Here is a 23,094-nt window from a genome sequence, read left to right as displayed (position 1 = left end):
TATTTGTCAGGGGTTTAGGAGCAGAGGCACGGGCAAGGGAGGAAACAGAGAGCGAAGGGGAGGAGGCAGAAGAAAAGATGAGTGATGACGACGACCCGAGATCTCCTAGTCTTTCCAGTGAATCAGAGGATTCACAGAAAGGAGCACCAGTGGCCAGGGCAAGGGGGGAGTCTAGGGGGGCACCCCAGGAAGATAGAGCCAGAGGGGACTCAGCGGGGAGCAGCTGGAAATCGGGACCAGCGTCACCGCCAGGAAGCAGGGAAGAGGAAAGGAGCCAGGGGGGAAGCGCTGGCAGCTCACCACAGGAGGGAGGGCATGAGTCAGGAGTGGCCACACCTCCATCGGGGAGCGAAGAAACGGTTAAGAGGAAAGTGGAAGGTTGGGCGCGCGCGCCAAGTTCAAATGCAGAGGAAGGCGGCGCAGTAAGCAGCCCCGAAAGGGAACCAGGTCCTAAAGCCCGGCGCAAGGAGGCAGGAGGGTCCGGGTCAGCGTCAGAAGAATCCCGGAAGGAAGAAGCCCCGGGGGGTAGAGGGACCCAGAGGAGGACAGTCAGGCGGAAAAGGTGGAGCAAGGCTAGGATATTAAGTTGGTGCACACGGGGCGGAGACTCAGACGGAGCTTCGCCGATCTAGCTACTAGACGTAGAGTTGCGCGCAGCAGCGTGAGAATGGAAACTGTAATTCAATAAAGACTTTTACTTAATGATCGCTGGCTAGCGTGATCCTCTGTGAGCTAGGATCTTCAAGCAGCTCTGACAGTAAGCTCCGTCTCTCGGCACGTAGGCATCTACAGCCTCGAGGAGGGGAGAGAAACAGGTGCCTACTAGCGAGCTCACGAACGGCAGACGACATGACGGCTGAGCAGCAGATAGAGGAACTCAGAAAAGCAGTGGCACAACTGAATGCCGAGGCTCTCGCATCCAGGAAGAGAGAGGAGGAAGCAGCTGCCGCCTGCAGGGATCTCCAGGTCAGGTTAGACGTGCTGACAAAGCAGACACCCCGGCAGGAGGGAATTGGGTTGGCGAGACGGACAGGCGGGCTGGTCTCTCACTTCGATGGGAACCTGCAACAGTATCCCAACTTTAGAGCCGACGTACTGTGCGCACTGCAACTGCTGCATAAAGACTTTAGAGATGAGCAAGAGAGAGTGGGATTCATCATGTCCCATTTGCATGGGGATGCTAGAGCATGGCTACGCAATTTATGGAGAGATAAGGATCCGGCGCTCCAGAATGCAGATGCCTTTATTAAAGCGATGGATGGGTGTTTTTTATCAAGTATTGACGTGGATCTTGCACGGAAGGAGGTGCATGGGCTGAGACAAGGGAGGGCCAGCGTCAGGCAGTATCATGCCCGCTTTTTCGCCTTGGTCAGTGCCCTGGAATGGGACAGAGATTCGGCTCCTGTAAGAGACCTCTTTTGGGAGGGGCTGCACAACTCGATTAAAGATGAGATCGCGAGGGGGGAGAGACCCCGAACCACCCAGGAGGTCGTTCAGAGGGCACTGGCAGTGGGGGTGAGGCTGGAAGGACGTCCGTGGAGCAGGGACGAAGGGCGTGGAGGGCGCGAACCAGCCAGGGGCCCCTCCTTCCTTCCCAGAGAAGCAGCGCGGGCGCAATCCACGCCTCCGCCAGGAGGAGGAGCCGAACCTATGGAGGTTGGAGGTGCAAGGGCTCAGTCAGCAACCAGAGCCCTAGCACCGGCAGCAGTGAAAGCGAAGCCTCCTAGAGGGAACAGGAAGTGTTACGTCTGTGAGGAGCCAGGGCATATGGCAAAAGAGTGTCCCCAGAGGCTCCACAAGCTTACTGCAGCCTCGGCAATGGTGACTGCAGCAACGCAGCAAGGGGGACCACAGCAGGGAAACGACGCAGTCTGGCTGGAGGAAGAGGCCCTGGGGCCCAGCCAGACGTGTTAGTGACGCAGTCCCCAGAGGTTTTACAGCCCGTGAACCCCCTCCCGCCCAAACCAGTGGTGAGGCTCACCGCATCTCTCCAGCTGCCCAATGGAATCACCACTGACGTGCCCATCACAGTTGACTCGGGCAGCAACGCGGACTTTATAGGGCAGGACTTTGTCGACAAGCACGCTATACAGTTGCTGCCGGCCACACTGCCCCTGCAGGTTGTCACGGTGGATGGCAGGGAGTTGCTAGGGGGGCAAGTGGTGAAGCAGACGCCGCCCATGGCGATGCGACTTGGAAATCACAAAGAAATCATCAGCTTCAATGTCACTCAACTATCGGATACGCCCATTGTATTGGGAATGAGTTGGCTGGACAAGCACAGCCCAACGCTGGCTTGGTACCAGAGGCAGCTGATCTTCGCCTCTTCCTTTTGTGCTGAACACTGCATCGTGCCCCGGCAGGAAGGAGAGGAAGAGGAGTCACAGCTGCTGCTAGGCACGCTGCAAGCGATTCCCCACAAGTACGCAGAATTTTTGGAAGTTTTCTGCGAGAAGGAGGCAGACAGGCTACCCCCTCACAGACCATATGACTGCAAGATTGACCTGCTGCCGGGGGTGGCGCTGCCTAAGGGGAAACTGTATTCCATGTCAGAGGACGAGCTGCAGGAACTCAAACAGTTCATAGATCATAATTTGGAGCGCGGTTTCATCCGAGAGTCCAAGGCAGCGGGGGGCAGTCCAGTATTCTTTGTTAAAAAGCGAGACACGCCCCAAAAAAGACTGGTCGTGGACTATCGCATTTTAAACAATGGGACCAAGCCGTCGGACTTCCCCATGCCCCGAATCGACGACCTCCTGGCGAAGGTGCGGAAGGGGAAAGTGTTCACCAAGTTAGACCTGCGAGGGGCGTACAACCTCATTCGTATGCGGGAGGGAGATGAGTGGAAGACGGCCATGTTCACGCCACTGGGTACCTACGAATACAGAGTTATGCCCTTTGGATTGCAAAATGGCTCCCACGTTTTTCAAGCTTTCATGCATCACGTGTTGGCAGGACTTCTCTACAAGACGTGCGTCTGTTTCTTAGATGACATCCTGATCTTTTCGGAATCGCAGCAGGAGCATGACAGACACGTCAAGGAAGTGCTGACCAGACTAAAGCAACATAGGCTCTACGCCAAGCTGGAGAAGTGCCAATTTGACGTGACGGAGGTGGATTTTCTGGGCTACAAGTTGTCTGACAAGGGGCTCGCCATGGACAGCGCCAAGGTTCGCGCGGTATTGGATTGGAAGAGTCCACGCAACCGGAAGGAGGTCCAGAGGTTTGTCGGCTTTGCAAACTTCTATCGCAAGTTTATCAAGGGCTTCGCTATGCAGACAGCGGCCATCACAGACACGCTTAGCTCCAAGAAAAAGAAGTTCGTTTGGACAGAGGAGGCGGAGCAGTCCTTTCAGGCACTCAAGCGTCTCTTCGCGTCGGAAGAGCAGCTGCTTCACGTCAACCCCAGCAGGCCGATGAGGGTGGAGACAGACGCCTCGGACAGAGCCGTGGGGGCGGTCCTGCTGCAAAAGGACCAGCAGGGGGTGTGGCGACCGGCAGCGTTTTACTCCAGGAAGCTCAGCAAGTCCGAGCAGAACTACACCATCTGGGACAGGGAGTTGCTGGCCATTCATGCAGCGTTCAAAGCGTGGAGGCACTTCCTGGTCGGCGCCAAGCACACGGTGCAGGTTTGCACGGACCACAAGAATCTGGAGCACTGGCGCACGGCACAGTTCCTAAACCAGAGGCAGATACGTTGGGCTGAGTTTTTTGCGAACTTCGACTTCCGCATAGAGTATGTCCCGGGGGACACTAACATCATGGCGGACGCCCTCTCCCGTAAGCCACAGTATCTGGAGGACGCAACGCCAGCGGCCGCCATGCACATCTTCGCACCAACAGTATGGGCGTGCGCCGCGGCCACCGTGGACCTGGAGGCGGTGCGACGAGCGTTGCAGGATGACTCCTTCGCGCAAGCAAAGATGGCAGAGGTGCAAAGGGGCACGGCTGCGGCCGACGGTTTCCAGCTACGAGATGGATTGCTCATCCGTAAAGGGGCCATCTACGTGCCGGGAGACGACCTTCGCGCCAAGGTGCTGCAGCAGCTGCACGACGCGCCCACGGCCGGGCACTTTGGCAAGGAGAAGACGGTGGAATTAGTAGCCAGGGATTTCTGGTGGCCTGGAATGAGAGGGGAGGTCGCAGACTACGTGGCGAGGTGTGACACCTGCCAGAGGGCCAAACCAGTGCACAAACCGCCGGCCGGACTGTTGGAACCGCTGCAAACTCCGGTCGAACCTTGGGAAAGGGTGGCCCTGGACTTTGTCACGGATCTGCCCAGCTCGAGGGGCAAGACGGCAGTGCTGGTGGTGGTAGACCTGTTTTCCAAGATGGCGCATTTCATTCCGTGTGCTAAGGTGGCCACGGCGGAGCAAACCGCCAAACTGTTCATAGACCACGTGTTCAAGGTTCACGGTCTGCCACGGTCTATTCTGTCCGACCGGGGGCGGCAGTTCATCTCGAATTTCTGGCAGAAGCTGATGGGCTTCCTGAACGTCAAGATCAACCTGGCGTCGGCGAGACACCCGCAGACCAACGGGCAAGCGGAGCGGGTCAATGCCATCATGCAGCAGTACCTGAGATGTTATGCAAATCAACAGCCTGCGACGTGGGTGGATTACCTGCCGCTTGCCGAGTTCGCCTACAACAACACGAAGCACGTGTCCACGGGGGTCACGCCGTTCTTCGCCAACAACGGGAGGCACCCCAGAACCTTCCCAGGACTGGAAAGAATGGGAGAGGGGGAGCCGCAGACAGCAGATGCGTTCGCGTCGGAACTGCAGGAAGTCCACGATCAGCTGAGGCGCCACCTGGAGCTGGCCAAGCACGCATACAAGGTACAAGCGGACAAGCACAGAAGGGTTGGCGAAGAGCTCCACGTGGGAGACTGGGTTTGGTTAGCAGCCCACGCAGTGCCGGCCAGGTCGTTGGCCAAGAAGAAACTAGGGCATAAACAACTGGGGCCCTACCAAGTCGAAGAGCAGGTCAACCCGGTAGCGTTCAGACTGGCACTTCCGGAGGGTTCCAGAATGCATCCGGTATTCCACAGATCGGTGCTCACTCCCTACAAGGCACCGCACAGGTTCCAGGAACCCGGAACGGCGCCGAGTCCGGTCAGAGACAGAACAGGGCACGTGGGAGTGGCACAGAAGGAGCGCATCAACGAAGTCACGGAGATTTTGGACTCCAGATGGGGGGAAGAGGGGGTAGAATACTTTCTCGCCAAGGAGGGCACCCCGGCCAGTGCGAACAGCTGGGTGCCGGGCTACGCCTTGGACGAACCTCTCCTCAAAGACGAGTTTCATGCCCTCTTCCCCCATAGACCTATGCCAGCAGACTTTTTCGACGACTGGCTTTTCACGCCCACGCTTTCGGCTAGCACTTTCCGGGGGTTCGACTCGGACGAGGACCCGACACAAGACGTCCGTTCCCCGGAGGGGTCACCCTCGGGATCTGCATCAGAACCCTCGTATTGGTGGGACGATAGACCAGAGGAGCAGTTCCGCAGACGGTGGCTGGAAGGCCCAGGACGAGCAACACCGCCAGGAGGAAGTGAGGGAGAGACGGACATGGACGTTTTCGGGGTCGACCCTGGTTTCGAGCACGGCGGCACAGAGATGGAAGCGGAGGTGACCGTTGTCGACGAGAGCAGGGAGGAAGACCCGCGAGACTTCAGATGGAGACCCGCCACGGGAAGCGACCGATATCCAACGTTCGTCCCTTTGCAACAGCAGCCCCCAGCTCCAGCACCGGAAGGAGGGGAGGGGGGAATGGGGGGCTTCGAGGGGGGGATGGATGTCAGGGGTTTAGGAGCAGAGGAACGGGCAAGGGAGGAAACAGAGAGCGAAGGGGAGGAGGCAGAAGAAAAGATGAGTGATGACGACGACCCGAGATCTCCTAGTCTTTCCAGTGAATCAGAGGATTCACAGAAAGGAGCACCAGTGGCCAGGGCAAGGGGGGAGTCTAGGGGGGCACCCCAGGAAGATAGAGCCAGAGGGGACTCAGCGGGGAGCAGCTGGAAATCGGGACCAGCGTCACCGCCAGGAAGCAGGGAAGAGGAAAGGAGCCAGGGGGGAAGCGCTGGCAGCTCACCACAGGAGGGAGGGCATGAGTCAGGAGTGGCCACACCTCCATCGGGGAGCGAAGAAACGGTTAAGAGGAAAGTGGAAGGTTGGGCGCGCGCGCCAAGTTCAAATGCAGAGGAAGGCGGCGCAGTAAGCAGCCCCGAAAGGGAACCAGGTCCTAAAGCCCGGCGCAAGGAGGCAGGAGGGTCCGGGTCAGCGTCAGAAGAATCCCGGAAGGAAGAAGCCCCGGGGGGTAGAGGGACCCAGAGGAGGACAGTCAGGCGGAAAAGGTGGAGCAAGGCTAGGATATTAAGTTGGTGCACACGGGGCGGAGACTCAGACGGAGCTTCGCCGATCTAGCTACTAGACGTAGAGTTGCGCGCAGCAGCGTGAGAATGGAAACTGTAATTCAATAAAGACTTTTACTTAATGATCGCTGGCTAGCGTGATCCTCTGTGAGCTAGGATCTTCAAGCAGCTCTGACAATATTTTTTTAAAAAAATCCCTAAGCCCCGGGGTCACAATTTCCGCAAAAATCTGACTTTTGGCAATTCACTCAAAAATGGTGCCAAAAGCTTGAAAATGCTGTACTGAAAGGTTTGGCACTCGAAACAGAAGGCTTTTTATCCCAGGACAAGAAATCAGCCCTCAAAAACTTAACCGGCAGAAAATATTTTTTTGAAAAAATCCCTAAGCCCCGGGGTCACAATTTCCGCAAAAATCTGACTTTTGGCAATTCACTCAAAAATGGTGCCAAAAGCTTGAAAATGCTCTACTGAAAGGTTTGGCACTCGAAACAGAAGGCTTTTTATCCCAGGACAAGAAATCAGCCCTCAAAAACTTAACCGGCAGAAAATATTTTTTTGAAAAAATCCCTAAGCCCCGGGGTCACAATTTCCGCAAAAATCTGACTTTTGGCAATTCACTCAAAAATTGTGCCAAAAGCTTGAAAATGCTCTACAGAAAGGTTTGGCACTCGAAACAGAAGGCTTTTTATCCCAGGACAAGAAATCAGCCCTCAAAAACTTAACCGGCAGAAAATATTTTTTTGAAAAAATCCCTAAGCCCCGGGGTCACAATTTCCGCAAAAATCTGACTTTTGGCAATTCACTCAAAAATTGTGCCAAAAGCTTGGAAATGCTCTCCTGAAAGGTTTGGCACTCGAAACAGAAGGCTTTTTATCCCAGGACAAGAAATCAGCCCTCAAAAACTTAACCGGCAGAAAATATTTTTTTGAAATAATCCCTAAGCCCCGGGGTCACAATTTCCGCAAAAATCTGACTTTTGGCAATTCACTCAAAAATGGTGCCAAAAGCTTGAAAATGCTCCCCTGAAAGCTTTGGCGATGGAAACAGAAGGCTTTTTATCCCAGGACAAGAAATCAGCCCTCAAAAACTTAACCGGCAGAAAATATTTTTTTGAAAAAATCCCTAAGCCCCGGGGTCACAATTTCAGCAAAAATCTGACTTTTGGCAATTCACTCAAAAATGGTGCCAAAAGCTTGAAAATGCTCTACAGAAAGGTTTGGCACTCGAAACAGAAGGCTTTTTATCCCAGGACAAGAAATCAGCCCTCAAAAACTTAACCGGCAGAAAATATTTTTTTGAAAAAATCCCTAAGCCCCGGGGTCACAATTTCCGCAAAAATCTGACTTTTGGCAATTCACTCAAAAATGGTGCCAAAAGCTTGAAAATGCTCCCCTGAAAGCTTTGGCGATGGAAACAGAAGGCTTTTTATCCCAGGACAAGAAATCAGCCCTCAAAAACTTAACCGGCAGAAAATATTTTTTTGAAAAAATCCCTAAGCCCCGGGGTCACAATTTCCGCAAAAATCTGACTTTTGGCAATTCACTCAAAAATGGTGCCAAAAGCTTGAAAATGCTCTACTGAAAGGTTTGGCACTCGAAACAGAAGGCTTTTTCTCCCAGGACAAGAAATCAGCCCTCAAAAACTTAACCGGCAGAAAATATTTTTTTGAAAAAATCCCTAAGCCCCGGGGTCACAATTTCCGCAAAAATCTGACTTTTGGCAATTCACTCAAAAATTGTGCCAAAAGCTTGAAAATGCTCTACAGAAAGGTTTGGCACTCGAAACAGAAGGCTTTTTATCCCAGGACAAGAAATCAGCCCTCAAAACTTAACCGGCAGAAAATATTTTTTTGAAAAAATCCCTAAGCCCCCGGGGGTCACAATTTCCGCAAAAATCTGACTTTTGGCAATTCACTCCAAAATGGTGCCAAAAGCTTGAAAATGCTCCCCTTAAAGCTTTGGCGATGGAAACAGAAGGCTTTTTATCCCAGGACAAGAAATCAGCCCTCAAAAACTTAACCGGCAGAAAATATTTTTTTGAAAAAATCCCTAAGCCCCGGGGTCACAATTTCCGCAAAAATCTGACTTTTGGCAATTCACTCAAAAATGGTGCCAAAAGCTTGAAAATGCTCTCCTGAAAGGTTTGGCACTCGAAACAGAAGGCTTTTTATCCCAGGACAAGAAATCAGCCCTCAAAAACTTAACCAGCAGAAAATATTTTTTTGAAAAAATCCCTAAGCCCCGGGGTCACAACTTCAGCAAAAATCTGACTTTTGGCAATTCACTCAAAAATGGTGCCAAAAGCTTGAAAATGCTCTCCTGAAAGGTTTGTCACTCGAAACAGAAGGCTTTTTATCCCAGGACAAGAAATCAGCCCTCAAAAACTTAACCGGCAGAAAATATTTTTTTGAAAAAATCCCAAAGCCCCGGGGTCACAATTTCCGCAAAAATCTGACTTTTGGCAATTCACTCAAAAATGGTGCCAAAAGCTTGAAAATGCTCACCTGAAAGCTTTGGCGATGGAAACAGAAGGCTTTTTATCCCAGGACAAGAAATCAGCCCTCAAAAACTTAACCGGCAGAAAATATTTTTTTGAAAAAATTCCTAAGCCCCGGGGTCACAATTTCCGCAAAAATCTGACTTTTGGCAATTCACTCAAAAATGGTGCCAAAAGCTTGAAAATGCTCTACTGAAAGGTTTGGCACTCGAAACAGAAGGCTTTTTCTCCCAGGACAAGAAATCAGCCCTCAAAAACTTAACCGGCAGAAAATATTTTTTTGAAAAAATCCCTAAGCCCCGGGGTCACAATTTCCGCAAAAATCTGACTTTTGGCAATTCACTCACACATGGTGCCAAAAGCTTTAAAATGCTCTCCTGAAAGGTTTGTCACTCGAAACAGAAGGCTTTTTATCCCAGGACAAGAAATCAGCCCTCAAAAACTTAACCGGCAGAAAATATTTTTTTGAAAAAATCCCAAATTTCCGCAAAAATCTGACTTTTGGCAATTCACTCACACATGGTGCCAAAAGCTTTAAAATGCTCCCCTGAAAGCTTTCGCGATGGAAACAGAAGGCTTTTTCTCCCAGGACAAGAAATCAGCCCTCAAAAACTTAACCGGCAGAAAATATTTTTTTGAAAAAATCCCTAAGCCCCGGGGTCACAATTTCCGCAAAAATCTGACTTTTGGCAATTCACTCACAAATAGTGCCAAAAGCTTGAAAATGCTCTCCTGAAAGGTTTGGCACTCGAAACAGAAGGCTTTTTCTCCCAGGATGAGAAATCAGCCCTCAAAAACTTAACCGGAAGAACATATTTTTTTGAAAACATCCCTAAGCCCCGGGGTCACAATTTCCGCAGAAATCTGACTTTTGGCAATTCACTCACACATGGTGCCAAAAGCTTTAAAATGCTCCCCTGAAAGGTTTGGCACTCGAGACAGAAGGCTTTTTATCCCAGGACAAGAAATCAACCCTCAAAAACTTAACCAGCAGAAAATATTTTTTTGAAAAAATCCCTAAGCCCCGGGGTCACAATTTCCGCAAAAATCTGACTTTTGGCAATTCACTCAAAAATGGTGCCAAAAGGTTGAAAATGCTCTCCTGAAAGGTTTGGCACTCGAAACAGAAGTCTTTTTATCCCAGGACAAGAAATCAGCCCTCAAAAACTTAACCAGCAGAAAATATTTTTTTGAAAAAATCCCTAAGCCCCGCGGTCACAATTTCCGCAAAAATCTGACTTTTGGCAATTCACTCACACATGGTGCCAAAAGCTTTAAAATGCTCCCCTGAAAGCTTTCGCGATGGAAACAGAAGGCTTTTTATCCCAGGACAAGAAATCAGCCCTCAAAAACCTAACCGGCAGAAAATATTTTTTTGAAAAAATCCCTAAGCCCCGGGGTCACAATTTCAGCAAAAATCTGACTTTTGGCAATTCACTCAAAAATGGTGCCAAAAGCTTGAAAATGCTCTCCTGAAAGGTTTGGCACTCGAAACAGTAGGCTTTTTATCCCAGGACAAGAAATCAGCCCTCAAAAACTTAACCGGCAGAAAATATTTTTTTGAAAAAATCCCTAAGCCCCGGGGTCACAATTTCCGCAAAAATCTGACTTTTGGCAATTCACTCAAAAATAGTGCCAAAAGCTTGAAAATGCTCTCCTGAAAGGTTTGGCACTCGAAACAGTAGGCTTTTTATCCCAGGACAAGAAATCAGCCCTCAAAAACTTAACCGGCAGAAAATATTTTTTTGAAAAAATCACTAAGCCCCGGGGTCACAATTTCCACAAAAATCTGACTTTTGGCAATTCACTCAAAAATGGTGCCAAAAGCTTGAAAATGCTCTACTGAAAGGTTTGGCACTCGAAACAGAAGGCTTTTTATCCCAGGACAAGAAATCAGCCCTCAAAAACTTAACCGGCAGAAAATATTTTTTTGAAAAAATCCCTAAGCCCCGGGGTCACAATTTCCGCAAAAATCTGACTTTTGGCAATTCACTCAAAAATGGTGCCAAAAGCTTGAAAATGCTGTACTGAAAGGTTTGGCACTCGAAACAGAAGGCTTTTTATCCCAGGACAAGAAATCAGCCCTCAAAAACTTAACCAGCAGAAATTTTTTTTTTGAAAAAATCCCTAAGCCCCGGGGTCACAATTTCCGCAAAAATCTGACTTTTGGCAATTCACTCAAAAATGGTGCCAAAAGCTTTAAAATGCTCCCCTGAAAGCTTTGGCGATGGAAACAGAAGGCTTTTTATCCCAGGACAAGAAATCAGCCCTCAAAAACTTAACCGGCAGAAAATATTTTTTTGAAAAAATCCCTATGCCCCGGGGTCACAATTTCCGCAAAAATCTGACTTTTGGCAATTCACTCAAAAATGGTGCCAAAAGCTTGAAAATGCTCCCCTGAAAGCTTTGGCGATGGAAACAGAAGGCTTTTTATCCCAGGACAAGAAATCAGCCCTCAAAAACTTAACCGGCAGAAAATATTTTTTTGAAAAAATCCCTAAGCCCCGGGGTCACAATTTACGCAAAAATCTGACTTTTGGCAATTCACTCAAAAATGGTGCCAAAAGCTTGAAAATGCTCTACTGAAAGGTTTGGCACTCGAAACAGAAGGCTTTTTCTCCCAGGATGAGAAATCAGCCCTCAAAAACTTAACCGGAAGAAAATATTTTTTTGAAAACATCCCTAAGCCCCGGGGTCACAATTTCCGCAGAAATCTGACTTTTGGCAATTCACTCACACATGGTGCCAAAAGCTTTAAAATGCTCCCCTGAAAGGTTTGGCACTCGAGACAGAAGGCTTTTTATCCCAGGACAAGAAATCAACCCTCAAAAACTTAACCAGCAGAAAATATTTTTTTGAAAAAATCCCTAAGCCCCGGGGTCACAATTTCCGCAAAAATCTGACTTTTGGCAATTCACTCAAAAATGGTGCCAAAAGGTTGAAAATGCTCTCCTGAAAGGTTTGGCACTCGAAACAGAAGTCTTTTTATCCCAGGACAAGAAATCAGCCCTCAAAAACTTAACCAGCAGAAAATATTTTTTTGAAAAAATCCCTAAGCCCCGCGGTCACAATTTCCGCAAAAATCTGACTTTTGGCAATTCACTCACACATGGTGCCAAAAGCTTTAAAATGCTCCCCTGAAAGCTTTCGCGATGGAAACAGAAGGCTTTTTATCCCAGGACAAGAAATCAGCCCTCAAAAACCTAACCGGCAGAAAATATTTTTTTGAAAAAATCCCTAAGCCCCGGGGTCACAATTTCAGCAAAAATCTGACTTTTGGCAATTCACTCAAAAATGGTGCCAAAAGCTTGAAAATGCTCTCCTGAAAGGTTTGGCACTCGAAACAGTAGGCTTTTTATCCCAGGACAAGAAATCAGCCCTCAAAAACTTAACCGGCAGAAAATATTTTTTTGAAAAAATCCCTAAGCCCCGGGGTCACAATTTCCGCAAAAATCTGACTTTTGGCAATTCACTCAAAAATAGTGCCAAAAGCTTGAAAATGCTCTACTGAAAGGTTTGGCACTCGAAACAGAAGGCTTTTTATCCCAGGACAAGAAATCAGCCCTCAAAAACTTAACCGGCAGAAAATATTTTTTTGAAAAAATCCCTAAGCCCCGGGGTCACAATTTCCGCAAAAATCTGACTTTTGGCAATTCACTCAAAAATGGTGCCAAAACCTTGAAAATGCTGTACTGAAAGGTTTGGCACTCGAAACAGAAGGCTTTTTATCCCAGGACAAGAAATCAGCCCTCAAAAACTTAACCAGCAGAAATTTTTTTTTTGAAAAAATCCCTAAGCCCCGGGGTCACAATTTCCGCAAAAATCTGACTTTTGGCAATTCACTCAAAAATGGTGCCAAAAGCTTTAAAATGCTCCCCTGAAAGCTTTGGCGATGGAAACAGAAGGCTTTTTATCCCAGGACAAGAAATCAGCCCTCAAAAACTTAACCGGCAGAAAATATTTTTTTGAAAAAATCCCTATGCCCCGGGGTCACAATTTCCGCAAAAATCTGACTTTTGGCAATTCACTCAAAAATGGTGCCAAAAGCTTGAAAATGCTCCCCTGAAAGCTTTGGCGATGGAAACAGAAGGCTTTTTATCCCAGGACAAGAAATCAGCCCTCAAAAACTTAACCGGCAGAAAATATTTTTTTGAAAAAATCCCTAAGCCCCGGGGTCACAATTTACGCAAAAATCTGACTTTTGGCAATTCACTCAAAAATGGTGCCAAAAGCTTGAAAATGCTCTACTGAAAGGTTTGGCACTCGAAACAGAAGGCTTTTTATCCCAGGACAAGAAATCAGCCCTCAAAAACTTAACCGGCAGAAAATATTTTTTGGAAAAAATCCCTAAGCCCCGCGGTCACAATTTCCGCAAAAATCTGACTTTTGGCAATTCACTCACACATGGTGCCAAAAGCTTTAAAATGCTCCCCTGAAAGCTTTCGCGATGGAAACAGAAGGCTTTTTATCCCAGGACAAGAAACCAGCCCTCAAAAACCTAACCGGCAGAAAATATTTTTTTGAAAAAATCCCTAAGCCCCGGGGTCACAATTTCAGCAAAAATCTGACTTTTGGCAATTCACTCAAAAATGGTGCCAAAAGCTTGAAAATGCTCTCCTGAAAGGTTTGTCACTCGAAACAGAAAGCTTTTTATCCCAGGACACGAAATCAGCCCTCAAAAACTTAACCGGCAGAAAATATTTTTTTGAAAAAATCCCAAAGCCCCGGGGTCACAATTTCAGCAACAATCTGACTTTTGGCAATTCACTCAAAAATAGTGCCAAAAGCTTGAAAATGCTCTCCTGAAAGGTTTGGCACTCGAAACAGAACGCTTTTTATCCCAGGACAAGAAATCAACCCTCAAAAACTTAACCAGCAGAAAATATTTTTTTGAAAAAATCCCTAAGCCCCGGGGTCACAATTTCCGCAAAAATCTGACTTTTGGCAATTCACTCAAAAATGGTGCCAAAAGCTTGAAAATGCTGTACTGAAAGGTTTGGCACTCGAAACAGAAGGCTTTTTATCCCAGGACAAGAAATCTGCCCTCAAAAACTTAACCGGCAGAAAATATTTTTTTGAAAAAATCCCTAAGCCCCGGGGTCACAATTTCCGCAAAAATCTGACTTTTGGCAATTCACTCACACATGGTGCCAAAAGCTTTAAAATGCTCCCCTGAAAGCTTTCGCGATGGAAACAGAAGGCTTTTTATCCAAGGACAAGAAACCAGCCCTCAAAAACCTAACCGGCAGAAAATATTTTTTTGAAAAAATCCCTAAGCCCCGGGGTCACAATTTCAGCAAAAATCTGACTTTTGGCAATTCACTCAAAAATGGTGCCAAAAGCTTGAAAATGCTCTCCTAAAAGGTTTGTCACTCGAAAGAGAAAGTTTTTTATCCCAGGACAAGAAATCAGCCGTCAAAAACTTAACCGGCAGAAAATATTTTTTTGAAAAAATCCCTATGCCCCGGGGTCACAATTTCCGCAAAAATCTGACTTTTGGCAAATCACTCAAAAATGGTGCCAAAAGCTTGAAAATGCTCCCCTGAAAGCTTTGGCGATGGAAACAGAAGGCTTTTTATCCCAGGACAAGAAATCAGCCCTCAAAAACTTAACCGGCAGAAAATATTTTTTTGAAAAAATCCCTAAGCCCCGGGGTCACAATTTACGCAAAAATCTGACTTTTGGCAATTCACTCAAAAATGGTGCCAAAAGCTTGAAAATGCTCTACTGAAAGGTTTGGCACTCGAAACAGAAGGCTTTTTATCCCAGGACAAGAAATCAGCCCTCAAAAACTTAACCGGCAGAAAATATTTTTTGGAAAAAATCCCTAAGCCCCGCGGTCACAATTTCCGCAAAAATCTGACTTTTGGCAATTCACTCACACATGGTGCCAAAAGCTTTAAAATGCTCCCCTGAAAGCTTTCGCGATGGAAACAGAAGGCTTTTTATCCCAGGACAAGAAACCAGCCCTCAAAAACCTAACCGGCAGAAAATATTTTTTTGAAAAAATCCCTAAGCCCCGGGGTCACAATTTCAGCAAAAATCTGACTTTTGGCAATTCACTCAAAAATGGTGCCAAAAGCTTGAAAATGCTCTCCTGAAAGGTTTGTCACTCGAAACAGAAAGCTTTTTATCCCAGGACACGAAATCAGCCCTCAAAAACTTAACCGGCAGAAAATATTTTTTTGAAAAAATCCCAAAGCCCCGGGGTCACAATTTCAGCAACAATCTGACTTTTGGCAATTCACTCAAAAATAGTGCCAAAAGCTTGAAAATGCTCTCCTGAAAGGTTTGGCACTCGAAACAGAACGCTTTTTATCCCAGGACAAGAAATCAACCCTCAAAAACTTAACCAGCAGAAAATATTTTTTTGAAAAAATCCCTAAGCCCCGGGGTCACAATTTCCGCAAAAATCTGACTTTTGGCAATTCACTCAAAAATGGTGCCAAAAGCTTGAAAATGCTGTACTGAAAGGTTTGGCACTCGAAACAGAAGGCTTTTTATCCCAGGACAAGAAATCTGCCCTCAAAAACTTAACCGGCAGAAAATATTTTTTTGAAAAAATCCCTAAGCCCCGGGGTCACAATTTCCGCAAAAATCTGACTTTTGGCAATTCACTCACACATGGTGCCAAAAGCTTTAAAATGCTCCCCTGAAAGCTTTCGCGATGGAAACAGAAGGCTTTTTATCCCAGGACAAGAAACCAGCCCTCAAAAACCTAACCGGCAGAAAATATTTTTTTGAAAAAATCCCTAAGCCCCGGGGTCACAATTTCAGCAAAAATCTGACTTTTGGCAATTCACTCAAAAATGGTGCCAAAAGCTTGAAAATGCTCTCCTAAAAGGTTTGTCACTCGAAACAGAAAGTTTTTTATCCCAGGACAAGAAATCAGCCGTCAAAAACTTAACCGGCAGAAAATATTTTTTTGAAAAAATCCCAAAGCCCCGGGGTCACAATTTCAGCAAAAATCTGACTTTTGGCAATTCACTCAAAAATAGTGCCAAAAGCTTGAAAATGCTCTCCTGAAAGGTTTGGCACTCGAAACAGAAGTCTTTTTATCCCAGGACAAGAAATCAACCCTCAAAAACTTAACCAGCAGAAAATATTTTTTTGAAAAAATCCCTAAGCCCCGGGGTCACAATTTCCGCAAAAATCTGACTTTTGGCAATTCACTCAAAAATGGTGCCAAAAGCTTGAAAATGCTGTACTGAAAGGTTTGGCACTCTAAACAGAAGGCTTTTTATCCCAGGACAAGAAATCAGCCCTCAAAAACTTAACCAGCAGAAATTTTTTTTTTGAAAAAATCCCTAAGCCCCGGGGTCACAATTTCCGCAAAAATCTGACTTTTGGCAATTCACTCAAAAATGGTGCCAAAAGCTTTAAAATGCTCCCCTGAAAGCTTTGGCGATGGAAACAGAAGGCTTTTTATCCCAGGACAAGAAATCAGCCCTCAAAAACTTAACCGGCAGAAAATATTTTTTTGAAAAAATCCCTATGCCCCGGGGTCACAATTTCCGCAAAAATCTGACTTTTGGCAATTCACTCAAAAATGGTGCCAAAAGCTTGAAAATGCTCCCCTGAAAGCTTTGGCGATGGAAACAGAAGGCTTTTTATCCCAGGACAAGAAACCAGCCCTCAAAAACCTAACCGGCAGAAAATATTTTTTTGAAAAAATCCCTAAGCCCCGGGGTCACAATTTCAGCAAAAATCTGACTTTTGGCAATTCACTCAAAAATGGTGCCAAAAGCTTGAAAATGCTCTCCTAAAAGGTTTGTCACTCGAAACAGAAAGTTTTTTATCCCAGGACAAGAAATCAGCCGTCAAAAACTTAACCGGCAGAAAATATTTTTTTGAAAAAATCCCAAAGCCCCGGGGTCACAATTTCAGCAAAAATCTGACTTTTGGCAATTCACTCAAAAATAGTGCCAAAAGCTTGAAAATGCTCTCCTGAAAGGTTTGGCACTCGAAACAGAAGTCTTTTTATCCCAGGACAAGAAATCAACCCTCAAAAACTTAACCAGCAGAAAATATTTTTTTGAAAAAATCCCTAAGCCCCGGGGTCACAATTTCCGCAAAAATCTGACTTTTGGCAATTCACTCAAAAATGGTGCCAAAAGCTTGAAAATGCTGTACTGAAAGGTTTGGCACTCTAAACAGAAGGCTTTTTATCCCAGGACAAGAAATCAGCCCTCAAAAACTTAACCAGCAGAAATTTTTTTTTTGAAAAAATCCCTAAGCCCCGGGGTCACAATTTCCGCAAAAATCTGACTTTTGGCAATTCACTCAAAAATGGTGCCAAAAGCTTTAAAATGCTCCCCTGAAAGCTTTGGCGATGGAAACAGAAGGCTTTTTATCCCAGGACAAGAAATCAGCCCTCAAAAACTTAACCGGCAGAAAATATTTTTTTGAAAAAATCCCTATGCCCCGGGGTCACAATTTCCGCAAAAATCTGACTTTTGGCAATTCACTCAAAAATGGTGCCAAAAGCTTGAAAATGCTCCCCTGAAAGCTTTGGCGATGGAAACAGAAGGCTTTTTATCCCAGGACAAGAAATCAGCCCTCAAAAACTTAACCGGCAGAAAATATTTTTTTGAAAAAATCCCTAAGCCCCGGGGTCACAATTTACGCAAAAATCTGACTTTTGGCAATTCACTCAAAAATGGTGCCAAAAGCTTGAAAATGCTCTACTGAAAGGTTTGGCACTCGAAACAGAAGGCTTTTTATCCCAGGACAAGAAATCAGCCCTCAAAAACTTAACCGGCAGAAAATATTTTTTGGAAAAAATCCCTAAGCCCCGGGGTCACAATTTCCGCAAAAATCTGACTTTTGGCAATTCACTCAAAAATGGTGCCAAAAGCTTGAAAATGCTCTCCTGAAAGGTTTGGCGATGGAAACAGAAGGCTTTTTATCCCAGGACAAGAAATCAGCCCTCAAAAACTTAACCGGCAGAAAATATTTTTTTGAAAAAATCCCTAAGCCCCGGGGTCACAATTTCCACAAAAATCTGACTTTTGGCAATTCACTCAAAAATGGTGCCAAAAGCTTGAAAATGCTGTACTGAAAGGTTTGGCACTCGAAACAGAAGGCTTTTTATCCCAGGACAAGAAATCAGCCCTCAAAAACTTAACCGGCAGAAAATATTTTTTTGAAAAAATCCCTAAGCCCCGGGGTCACAATTTCTGCAAAAATCTGACTTTTGGCAATTCACTCAAAAATGGTGCCAAAAGCTTGAAAATGCTCTACTGAAAGGTTTGGCACTCGAAACAGAAGGCTTTTTATCCCAGGACAAGAAATCAGCCCTCAAAAACTTAACCGGCAGAAAATATTTTTTTGAAAAAATCCCTAAGCCCCGGGGTCACAATTTCAGCAAAAATCTGACTTTTGGCAATTCACTCAAAAATGGTGCCAAAAGCTTGAAAATGCTCCCCTGAAAGCTTTGGCGATGGAAACAGAAGGCTTTTTATCCCAGGACAAGAAATCAGCCCTCAAAAACTTAACCGGCAGAAAATATTTTTTTGAAAAAATCCCTAAGCCCCGGGGTCACAATTTACGCAAAAATCTGACTTTTGGCAATTCACTCAAACATGGTGCCAAAAGCTTGAAAATGCTCCCCTGAAAGCTTTGGCGATGGAAGCAGAAGGCTTTTTATCCCAGGACAAGAAATCAGCCCTCAAAAACTTAACCGGCAGAAAATATTTTTTTGAAAAAATCCCTAAGCCCCGGGGTCACAATTTCCGCAAAAATCTGACTTTTGGCAATTCACTCAAAAATGGTGCCAAAAGCTTGAAAATGCTCTCCTGAAAGGTTTGGCACTCGAAACAGAAGGCTTTTTATCCCAGGACAAGAAATCAGCCCTCAAAAACTTAACCGGCAGAAAATATTTTTTTGAAAAAATCCCTAAGCCCCGGGGTCACAATTCCCGCAAAAATCTGACTTTTGGCAATTCACTCAAACATGGTGCCAAAAGCTTGAAAATGCTCCCCTGAAAGCTTTGGCGATGGAAACAGAAGGCTTTTTATCCCAGGACAAGAAATCAGCCCTCAAAAACTTAACCAGCAGAAATTTTTTTTTTGAAAAAATCCCTAAGCCCCGGGGTCACAATTTCCGCAAAAATCTGACTTTTGGCAATTCACTCAAAAATGGTGCCAAAAGCTTTAAAATGCTCCCCTGAAAGCTTTGGCGATGGAAACAGAAGGCTTTTTATCCCAGGACAAGAAATCAGCCCTCAAAAACTTAACCGGCAGAAAATATTTTTTTGAAAAAATCCCTAAGCCCCGGGGTCACAATTCCCGCAAAAATCTGACTTTTGGCAATTCACTCAAAAATGGTGCCAAAAGCTTGAAAATGCTCCCCTGAAAGCTTTGGCGATGGAAACAGAAGGCTTTTTATCCCAGGACAAGAAATCAGCCCTCAAAAACTTAACCGGCAGAAAATAATTTTTTGAAAAAATCCCTAAGCCCCGGGGTCACAATTTACGCAAAAATCTGACTTTTGGCAATTCACTCAAACATGGTGCCAAAAGCTTGAAAATGCTCTCCTGAAAGGTTTGTCGCTCGAAACAGAAGGCTTTTTATCCCAGGACAAGACATCAGCCCTCAAAAACTTAACCGGCAGAAAATATTTTTTGGAAAAAATCCTAAAGCCCCGGGGTCACAATTTCAGCAAAAATCTGACTTTTGGCAATTCACTCAAACATGGTGCCAAAAGCTTGAAAATGCTCCCCTGAAAGCTTTGGCGATGGAAACAGAAGGCTTTTTATCCCAGGACAAGAAATCAGCCCTCAAAAACTTAACCGGCAGAAAATATTTTTTTGAAAAAATCCCTAAGCCCCGGGGTCACAATTTCCGCAAAAATCTGACTTTTGGCAATTCACTCAAAAATGGTGCCAAAAGCTTGAAAATGCTCTCCTGAAAGGTTTGGCGATGGAAACAGAAGGCTTTTTATCCCAGGACAAGAAATCAGCCCTCAAAAACTTAACCGGCAGAAAATATTTTTTTGAAAAAATCCCTAAGCCCCGGGGTCACAATTTCCGCAAAAATCTGACTTTTGGCAATTCACTCAAAAATGGTGCCAAAAGCTTGAAAATGCTCCCCTGAAAGCTTTGGCGATGGAAACAGAAGGCTTTTTATCCCAGGACAAGAAATCAGCCCTCAAAAACTTAACCGGCAGAAAATATTTTTTTGAAAAAATCCCTAAGCCCCGGGGTCACAATTTCCGCAAAAATCTGACTTTTGGCAATTCACTCAAAAATGGTGCCAAAAGCTTGAAAATGCTCTACTGAAAGGTTTGGCACTCGAAACAGAAGGCTTTTTATCCCAGGACAAGAAATCAGCCCTCAAAAACTTAACCAGCAGAAAATATTTTTTTGAAAAAATCCCTAAGCCCCGGGGTCACAATTTCAGCAAAAATCTGACTTTTGGCAATTCACTCAAAAATGGTGCCAAAAGCTTGAAAATGCTCCCCTGAAAGCTTTGGCGATGGAAACAGAAGGCTTTTTATCCCAGGACAAGAAAACAGCCCTCAAAAACTTAACCGGCAGAAAATAATTTTTTGAAAAAATCCCTAAGCCCCGGGGTCACAATTTACGCAAAAATCTGACTTTTGGCAATTCACTCAAAAATGGTGCCAAAAGCTTGAAAATGCTCTCCTGAAAGGTTTGTCGCTCGAAACAGAAGGCTTTTTATCCCAGGACAAGAAATCAGCCCTCAAAAACTTAACCGGCAGAAAATATTTTTTTGAAAAAATCCCTAAGCCCCGGGGTCACAATTTCCGCAAAAATCTGACTTTTGGCAATTCACTCAAAAATGGTGCCAAAAGCTTGAAAATGCTCCCCTGAAAGCTTTGGCGATGGAAACAGAAGGCTTTTTATCCCAGGACAAGAAATCAGCCCTCAGAAACTTAACCGGCAGAAAATATTTTTTTGAAAAAATCCCTAAGCCCCGGGGTCACAATTTCCGCAAAAATCTGACTTTTGGCAATTCACTCAAAAATGGTGCCAAAAGCTTGAAAATGCTCCCCTTAAAGCTTTGGCGATGGAAACAGAAGGCTTTTTATCCCAGGACAAGAAATCAGCCCTCAAAAACTTAACCGGCAGAAAATATTTTTTTGAAAAAATCCCTAAGCCCCGGTGTCACAATTTCCGCAAAAATCTGACTTTTGGCAATTCACTCAAAAATGGTGCCAAAAGCTTGAAAATGCTCCCTTTAAAGCTTTGGCGATGGAAACAGAAGGCTTTTTATCCCAGGACAAGAAATCAGCCCTCAAAAACTTAACCGGCAGAAAATATTTTTTTGAAAAAATCCCTAAGCCCCGGGGTCACAATTTCCGCAAGAATCTGACTTTTGGCAATTCACTCAAAAATGGTGCCAAAAGCTTGAAAATGCTCCCTTTAAAGCTTTGGCGATGGAAACAGAAGGCTTTTTATCCCAGGACAAGAAATCAGCCCTCAAAAACTTAACCGGCAGAAAATATTTTTTTGAAAAAATCCCTAAGCCCCGGGGTCACAATTTCAGCAAAAAACTGACTTTTGGCAATTCACTCAAAAATGGTGCCAAAAGCTTGAAAATGCTCTACTGAAAGGTTTGGCACTCGAAACAGAAGGCTTTTTATCCCAGGACAAGAAATCAGCCCTCAAAAACTTAACCGGCAGAAAATATTTTTTTGAAAAAATCCCTAAGCCCCGGGGTCACAATTTCCTCAAAGATCTGACTTTTGGCAATTCACTCAAAAATGGTGCCAAAAGCTTTAAAATGCTCCCCTGAAAGCTTTGGCGATGGAAACAGACGGCTTTTTATCCCAGGACAAGAAATCAGCCCTCAAAAACTTAACCGGCAGAAAATATTTTTTTGAAAAAATCCCTAAGCCCCGGGGTCACAATTTACGCAAAAATCTGACTTTTGGCAATTCACTCAAAAATGGTGCCAAAAGCTTGAAAATGCTGTACTGAAAGGTTTGGCACTTGAAACAGAAGGCTTTTTATCCCAGGACAAGAAATCAGCCCTCAAAAACTTAACCGGCAGAAAATATTTTTTTGAAAAAATCCCTAAGCCCCGGGGTCACAATTTCCGCAAAAATCTGACTTTTGGCAATTCACTCAAAAATGGTGCCAAAAGGTTGAAAATGCTCTCCTGAAAGGTTTGTCGCTCGAAACAGAAGGCTTTTTATCCCAGGACAAGAAATCAGCCCTCAAAAACTTAACCGGCAGAAAATATTTTTTGGAAAAAATCCTAAAGCCCCGGGGTCACAATTTCAGCAAAAATCTGACTTTTGGCAATTCACTCAAACATGGTGCCAAAAGCTTGAAAATGCTCCCCTGAAAGCTTTGGCGATGGAAACAGAAGGCTTTTTATCCCAGGACAAGAAATCAGCCCTCAAAAACTTAACCGGCAGAAAATATTTTTTTGAAAAAATCCCTAAGCCCCGGGGTCACAATTTCAGCAAAAATCTGACTTTTGGCAATTCACTCAAAAATGGTGCCAAAAGCTTGAAAATGCTCCCCTGAAAGCTTTGGCGATGGAAACAGAAGGCTTTTTATCCCAGGACAAGAAATCAGCCCTCAAAAACTTAACCGGCAGAAAATAATTTTTTGAAAAAATCCCTAAGCCCCGGGGTCACAATTTACGCAAAAATCTGACTTTTGGCAATTCACTCAAAAATGGTGCCAAAAGCTTGAAAATGCTCTCCTGAAAGGTTTGTCGCTCGAAACAGAAGGCTTTTTATCCCAGGACAAGAAATCAGCCGTCAAAAACTTAACCGGCAGAAAATATTTTTTGGAAAAAATCCTAAAGCCCCGGGGTCACAATTTCAGCAAAAATCTGACTTTTGGCAATTCACTCAAACATGGTGCCAAAAGCTTGAAAATGCTCCCCTGAAAGCTTTGGCGATGGAAACAGAAGGCTTTTTATCCCAGGACAAGAAATCAGCCCTCAAAAACTTAACCGGCAGAAAATATTTTTTTGAAAAAATCCCTAAGCCCCGGGGTCACAATTTCCGCAAAAATCTGACTTTTGGCAATTCACTCAAAAATGGTGCCAAAAGCTTGAAAATGCTCTCCTGAAAGCTTTGGCGATGGAAACAGAAGGCTTTTTATCCCAGGACAAGAAATCAGCCCTCAAAAACTTAACCGGCAGAAAATAATTTTTTGAAAAAATCCCTAAGCCCCGGGGTCACAATTTACACAAAAATCTGACTTTTGGCAATTCACTCAAACATGGTGCCAAAAGCTT

The sequence above is a fragment of the Podarcis liolepis genome, assembly GCF_965112155.1.
Source record: "Podarcis liolepis genome assembly, chromosome: 6".
NCBI lineage: Eukaryota > Metazoa > Chordata > Lepidosauria > Squamata > Lacertidae > Podarcis > Podarcis liolepis.
Note: the sequence above shows the minus strand (reverse complement) of the source record.